The following is a 7,500-nucleotide window of genomic DNA, read 5'->3' as shown; positions in this document are numbered from 1 at the left end:
TTATTAAGGTGAATCATAATATTATCTCTCATTCGTCTTTAGTGTGTCAACCATCGTGTTTTATCGACGAAGGGGTAACCCGAAACGTCCGCATTATCTGTCTTAGAAAGCTTCAATTCCATATATCTCTTACACAACATAAGTTTTGTGTGTTGTTTACCATACTTGTTTTGGTGGGTAGAACTTAGTGAGCATTTTATACTTTAATCGCATACCATCAGTGCTTAAGAATATATTGATTTCAGAAGTAAGGTTAATCATTTTGAACTTACATAATAAAATCATACAAGATCACTATCCTATCATTCTGCTTCTCCTTAAAGATTAATCGGCGTTAACCCGTTAACTGGGCACTCCAGAAAGACACGTATTTAAAAATTTGGCCAGAAAACTCTCCCTTCAATCGATCGATTTAAATCACCTCGAGAGGTCCCAGATTTGAGGGGGTTTTTTGTTTTGTTTTTGTTTTTGTTGTTTTGTTTTGTTTTGTTTTGGTTTTTTTTGGGGTTTTTTTTTTTTTTGCCAAGATGAGGGTCGTTTAAATCGATCGATATTTGAAGGACGAGTTTTCTGGCCAAATTTTTAAATACGTGTCTTTCTGGAGTGCGCACTTGACGGGTTAAATATTAATCGACATTAAATCGCAATATTATCCCAAAATGACTAGCCGTTATTTTTCAATAGATTACACACAACAGCTGTTGAAAAAATCACAGTTCATCAAACGCTGGCGATTTGTTGGTTATTATTGGTTTCTTTCTCCGAAACCTGTATTTGAAATGGTTAAAATACACACAGCTTTGTAAGTAATTGTAAATGATTTTAACGGATTGAAGTAAATTGTATGAGTGGCAAGGTCTTCGTTTGCCCATATAATGTGCTTGTATGTAAATGTTTATGGGTTTTGCTCGATATTTGGCTGTGCTGTCCTTTCTTCTCCCGAAAGATTGTGTTACTTTTCAAATCGAAAAAAAATATACTATGTTACTCAATCTAAGAGAAAATTGACATGTAAATAGTTTTCCTAAATTACAAATATGGTGTTCAAATGCCTAAATGAGATTATTTTGCATATAATATGTACACGTCGATATAGCGCTGTTTCTCGGGCTTCTTATCGAATCACAGTCCTAATCATTAAGGGTTACATAGGTCAAAAGACCGTTAATTACCCTGCTTTTTTTTTGCATATATAAATTCAATAGTTAATACGAACAAATGATCAAATTGACTCATGGATCTTAAAGTATGCAAACTGTTACAACTGCTACTCCACTCCGATCCCAAAATGAACGACATATTGTTCCCATATTATGTAAACCATCTATAGATGAAAAATAAAATCTTTCTACATCCGGGTCCCAAAAGTATGGAAGAATTTAGATAAAGAAATTAAAGACGCCCCGGTCTCAGAAATTTTAAGAAACTTTAAAAATTCTTATTCTGTATTTGTATTTTGTGTTACCGATTGCCTGATAGTATGTGTAGCGCCTTAGAGCAATTTGTGGATTCTGTATGAATTGATTATTACATTGCATCATGCATTATATACAGTAGTTTTACATGTATCAGAAAAATGTAGCTATAATATTATACTGATGATGTAAACGTAGACAGAGTAAAAAATAAAAAAAACCTAGATAGTCGATACTATGTTTTAGTGAGTTTCAATTCTCTCATTTTCCCTTTCGTAGAGCTTGTTATTAAAATTATTCATTATTATTATTATTATTGCTTATCAACAGTAAGACATAGCGAGTCAATTTTTTAGCAGTATCTCTCACTCAATCCTCTATGGGCCTGTTGAAACTTGAGGCTCAAGTTAAGCAGCTTGGAGGAACTAAATTGTTTTGTAAATTGCTTAGCCTACTTATTAACATATTCGACTGTGGATTATCGGCATGCTAAAGACCTTGCCAACTTGCATGCTTTCTTACGAACTTGTCTTCTTAACTATCTGATTATTGATTTCCCTATTTAATAACTTACTCATTGCTTACTTTCATATTCATTCACTAACATTCTGATTGCCTGACACATTTAGTCTTATTTACCATTGAACAATCCGGGGATCTTGATAGCTCAGATGGTAGGGCACTAGGTTCACACAAAAAACAAAACGGTATCGATTCCCGAGTAAAGTCGATATTTCTTTTTCTGACTACCATATCAACCACAAGAAGTTCATGTCCACATGTTCTATGCAGGGTGTGTGTTTTGTTTTTTTTTGTTTTTGTTTTTGTTTTTGTTTTTTTTAATTTGGAAAAATTGGAAGAAATATATCTATAACCGCGTCAAAATTTGTTTGAGGGAAATTTCTAAAGCGTGATTTAGATGGTTTATAGCATCTTCCTGAAATTTTCACCACAAAAAAAAAAAAACTTGAATCGTGATGGAAAACTGTGCAAAAATTATTTTTTTTTAATACAACTATCTAGATGTTTCTATCATTTCTAGTTTTTAGGCTATTAAAATTCTTTATCGGGCAGTAAAAAAAAAAAAACCCCACCCTGTATATTATGTTTGTGTGATTGTTTGTGCGCGCGCGCGCGCGCGTGTGTGTGTGTGTGTGTGTGTGAATGTGTGCGTTTGTGTGTGAGAGAGAGTCATAAAATGTTATGTCTATCCTTTTAAGGTATTACGATTTACTCAAGCAAACGAGTATAATCCCCAGTGAAAAGAGATACAGAGACATATTATATCTCTAACAAAAATCAACAAAAGTAATGAAAACACACAAATACATACACACCCACCTATATGTATTTTATACATTCACTCACACACACACACACACACACACACACACACACACACTGTATATACATACATAAACATACATACATACAAAGGGATGATTACTTTACCCACAATCTCCCAAATCTACGTAGCAGAAACTCAATACTTTAGATCAAGATTGTATCGTATTTTTAATCATTTCCACTCTGCCAATTTCCATTGTTGAAAACGTCAGGTCGATAACCCTTTATTGAAATATCATCCATCTATATTAACAGCTGCTTACTTTGGGCGATCACGATTTTGCTCATAAGACACAGCGGTAAGTGGAGAAAGTTGTATGTCAAAACGCATTATGGACCAATGCTAGTTGTTTGATTTTCACGGAAGTAGAAATTGTCAGATTGCTTTTTTTTTAATTAATTAAAATTGAGCTTTTATTTAGCGCAATATCCACTAAACGTGCTCAAAGCGCTGTACAACGGGTCAACAGCAACACTTAACATGTAGGACGGGACATGACGCCTGTTAGGCGATATTATAAATTTTTCCGAAAGAGACAATGCTGTTAACGGCCAGGTACTCATTTTACACAGGAGTACGGTGAGAGAATGTGAGTAAATAGCCTTTTCCAAGGACTCAACTATGCGCCGAGCGAGGCTCGAACCCATGACCTTCCGATCCGAAAGCGAGTGTCATTCCACAAGACCACATAGCCGCAAATTGCTTTATTAATGACTCTATTTTTTGGTAACAAAATAACTACCCCACCGTAGTCAAATCAAGAAGATGGAAATGCATTGGCCATGTTTGTCGGATGAAGGAGGGAGCAATCCCAAAAACAGCGCTCAGGTGGATCCCGCAGGGTAATCGCAATTTGGGAAGACCACTGGAAACTTGGAGAACATCAACAGTACCGTAATACTCAATGTGTTTTGAAATGAAGACCAAGCGAGCCATAATATTATATTATGGACTAAATTTTAATTTCATAAGCTCATGTCACTTGTTGTTGTTTTGCTTTTTGTTCTTGTCTAATTTTATTTATGTTTTGTTTTTGGTTAGTTTATTTTGTTTTGTTTGATTGTTTTGCTTGTTTTACTTTGTTTTTGTTGTGTTTTGTTGTTTGATTTTTTGTTTGTTTGTTGCTTTATTTTGGTCCTAGTGCTCTTCCATTACTGTCTGTCATCAGGTCCAGAAATATCTATAATTCTTCTTTGTATCACTAAAATCGTAATTTTCCAGTTAAATGTATAAGTATTCTGACAGCGTGTCAATATCTACTTACGACCAATAAACTTTGTTTTCTAACGGGCTACTTTGATCAAAGTAGGATGAAGTGCGTTTTGTGACAGAATCTTTAATTGTAAAAGCAAATAATGTGATCATCTATATCATACATCTACTCCTCACTCGCATGAATAGGTGCAATCGATAACAATCCACCTCGAAAAAATATGAAAAAGGAACATGAAAGAGAAAATATAGATCAAAAGAGATTTTTTAAAAGGAGACCGTTGTTAGCTGACGATGGTCCAGTATCTAGATTTAAGCTGAAAAATTAGGTAACCGGGAAGAAATTTGCACCGAGCTAGGTTTGAGCCACGATTTATCACAATAAACTGGGTGAGCAGTGACCTTAACATAATATGAGTTACACAGCAATGCTGAATGTCATACAACAAAAAAAATTAAGCAATATCCGTTCAGATCGTGTGTGTGGTGTGTGTGTGTGTGTGTGTGTGTGTGTGTTGGGGTGGGGAGAGAGAGAGAGAGAGAGAGAGAGAGAGAGAGAGAGAGAGAGAGAGAGAGAGAGAAATTATTAGTGAATACATAAAATCTCCCTTAAACTTTATAATAATCAGTTGTTTGTTTTTTTTTTTGTTTTTTTTTTGTTTTTTTTTGTTTTTTTGTCATTTGTCATTTTTCGAATATAATATCGAATTTAAACTGCTCTAATATTTTCCCCATGGACGGATTTCGGTGGAGTTTTCGTAAGTTACTCCACATGGTTTAATTTCATCAAAATAAAACCAAACTTGTATCAATTTCTCCCAAATCAAACTTTAAATCTACTGGTCTAATATTAGATCTGATCTATCAACAATACGAACTGGTTGGTCCTTTTTAAATGGATTGGGAACAATTGGGATTAAATTCTTTCTCAGTCATTACTGACTTTTTATATTCATTTATTGGTCAAGCAGGACTGGCATTTTGAAAATTATGCTACGAAATGAAGATTTGATAATTCATCCATCTCCCATGCCCCCTTCCCTTTCTTCCTTCTCCTCCTGTTGCTTCCATCCTCCTATTCTCCTTCCTCCTCCTCCTCCTCCTCCTCCTCCTCCTCCTCCTCCTCCTCCTCCTCCTCCTTCTCCTCCTCCTCCTCCTCCTCTTCTTCTTTTTTCTTTTTCTTCTTCTCTTTTTTTCTTCTTCCTCTTCTCTTTATCCCTCGTCCACCCTCCTCATCATCTTCTCCTCCCTCCTTATTTTCCGTCTTCGCATTCTATCCATAGGGTAGCAAGTAAATAAAACGTGTATATCATACCATTCAATCTGTCGGAATATACTTTGCCGGAGATTAGCGTCCTGTCCATAGGCCAGCAAACAATTTACATTGTTCGTTAAAAGCTGTGGAAACAAGGATTAACTCCGGATTCGAGGACCTTTTGTCTTTTTAAGACAACGCATGGTCTTCTTCCTCATCAAACTCAGATCGGACAGGCACTTTTCCAGCAATCTAAGAATAGCAGGTTCCTTCAGTAACGACCCGTTTCACCAAGTTCGAATTGAAAGTTAGCTTACTTTTTGGAAGTTAGCTACCTCTTGGTATACGAGTCCTTCAAATCATTTCGTGGTGGCATCACCGCTCGGGTATTCGTTTGTGCTTGCAAATGCAGAACTTCGAAAACAAGCGAATATTCGAACGCGGTCCACGAGCGTTGTTGTAAGTTAAACTGTACTCACTGATGTGTACTTTTTTAGAGGTCTGACAATCCAAATTATTATTAAGGGCTTATTGTTGTAATATAAATACTCCGATCAACACAAAACATTGCCCATTGCAGTAACGTTAAAACAAGCCCACAACTGCGTTCTGTTATCAGACCTGCTAAAATATGTACACGGAGGTACTCATCGTTTTGAGAAACCCCGCACCTTTAACACACTATTAAATCAGTGATCCTCGATAAATGCCAACAAATTCTATAACGTAATTTTATGCCGGGGTCGCTGAGTTCTTCATTTCGTTAGGTATTCTCAACATTTTTGAGGGACGTGTTTTCTGGCCAAATTTTTAAATACGTGTCTTTCCAGATTACTACAGTTAACTGGTCAAAGGTGAACGATGAATCTTATCTTTTCTGCTTTTTACCTTTCCTTTGTATTGTTGTCCTAAACCGCTATTCTGTCGTACTTTGGAAAAGCCCATATTTAAAAATTTAGCCAGAAAGCTCGTCCTTCAAATATCGATCGATTTAAATGACCCTCATCTTGGCAAATACTCTCAAACCTGGGACTTCGCGAAGTCCCAGGTTTTGAGAGTTTTTGCCAAAATGAGGGTCATTTAAATCGATCGACATTTGAAGGACGAGTTTTCTGGCCAATTTTTTAAATATGTTTTTTTTTTCCAAAGTACGGCAGTATTGCCAAGCCCGGGTCATAAAAAAAAAAAGCCACACTCCAAAATCTTTTCACAGTGCAGTCTCATCCCAAGATGAGAGCAAGTTAAACAATGACATATGTTGATGTGACTAAATGAGGAGTGATGGGACGTCTGTCTATGGCAGCAGATAAGATAAGGACATGAAGATGACGGTGAGGATGATGGGGATTGTAGAGGTGGCCATGATGTTCTCTCTATACAGACAATGACCTCGTCGTATAAGATTAGATGACGCCAGGATTGCCAGTTTGGCGTTTTTAGGATAAAAATTCCCAAAAGAAAAGAAAAACCCTTGGGTTTCTTGTTTGTGTGTTTGTTTTAGTTATTTATTTGTTTATTATTTATTTATTTATTTTATTTTTTTTTTATAATCATTTATTCATTTTGTCCATGACTTTAGCATTTTCTTTGCATTTTAATAAAACGACTTGATTTTACCTATTTTAACAGTCAGATTAACATATATTACATAATATGCAAATTTCATAATTAAACTGGCAAGACTTTTATTTAATAATAATAATAATAATAATAATAATAATAATAATAATAATAATAATAATAATAACAACAACAACAACAACAACAACAAATAATAATAATAATAATAATAATAAATAATAATAATAATAATAATAATAATAATAATAATAATAACAATAATAATTATTATAATTTTAAAAAATAAAGTAGTAGTAATAATAATGATAATAATAATAATAATAATAATAATAATAATAATAATAATAATAATAATAATAATAATAATAATAATAATAATACTAATAATGATATTAAATAATAATAATAATAATAATAATAATAATAATAATAATAATAATAATAATAATAATAATAATAATAATAATAATAATAATAATAATAATAATAATAATAATATTAATACTTGGCATTTACATCGCGCATTTTCATCACTGTGTGGTGCTCAATACACGTTACAAATAATTATACAAAAGTTACACATTATATAAAACGTATACCACAACGATCTCAATAGCAGCAGTGTGAGAGTACATTGGACAAGACTTTAACTCGGGGTAACGGGCTTCGTTTATTTCCACTCATTGGGA

Source organism: Berghia stephanieae, chromosome 4 (genome assembly GCF_034508935.2).
Source record: "Berghia stephanieae isolate SIO BIC M18660-M18661 chromosome 4, UCSD_Bste_1.3, whole genome shotgun sequence".
Classification (NCBI taxonomy): domain Eukaryota; kingdom Metazoa; phylum Mollusca; class Gastropoda; order Nudibranchia; family Aeolidiidae; genus Berghia; species Berghia stephanieae.
The sequence above is the reverse complement of the archived record's forward strand: the minus strand, read 5'-3'. Positions refer to the sequence as shown.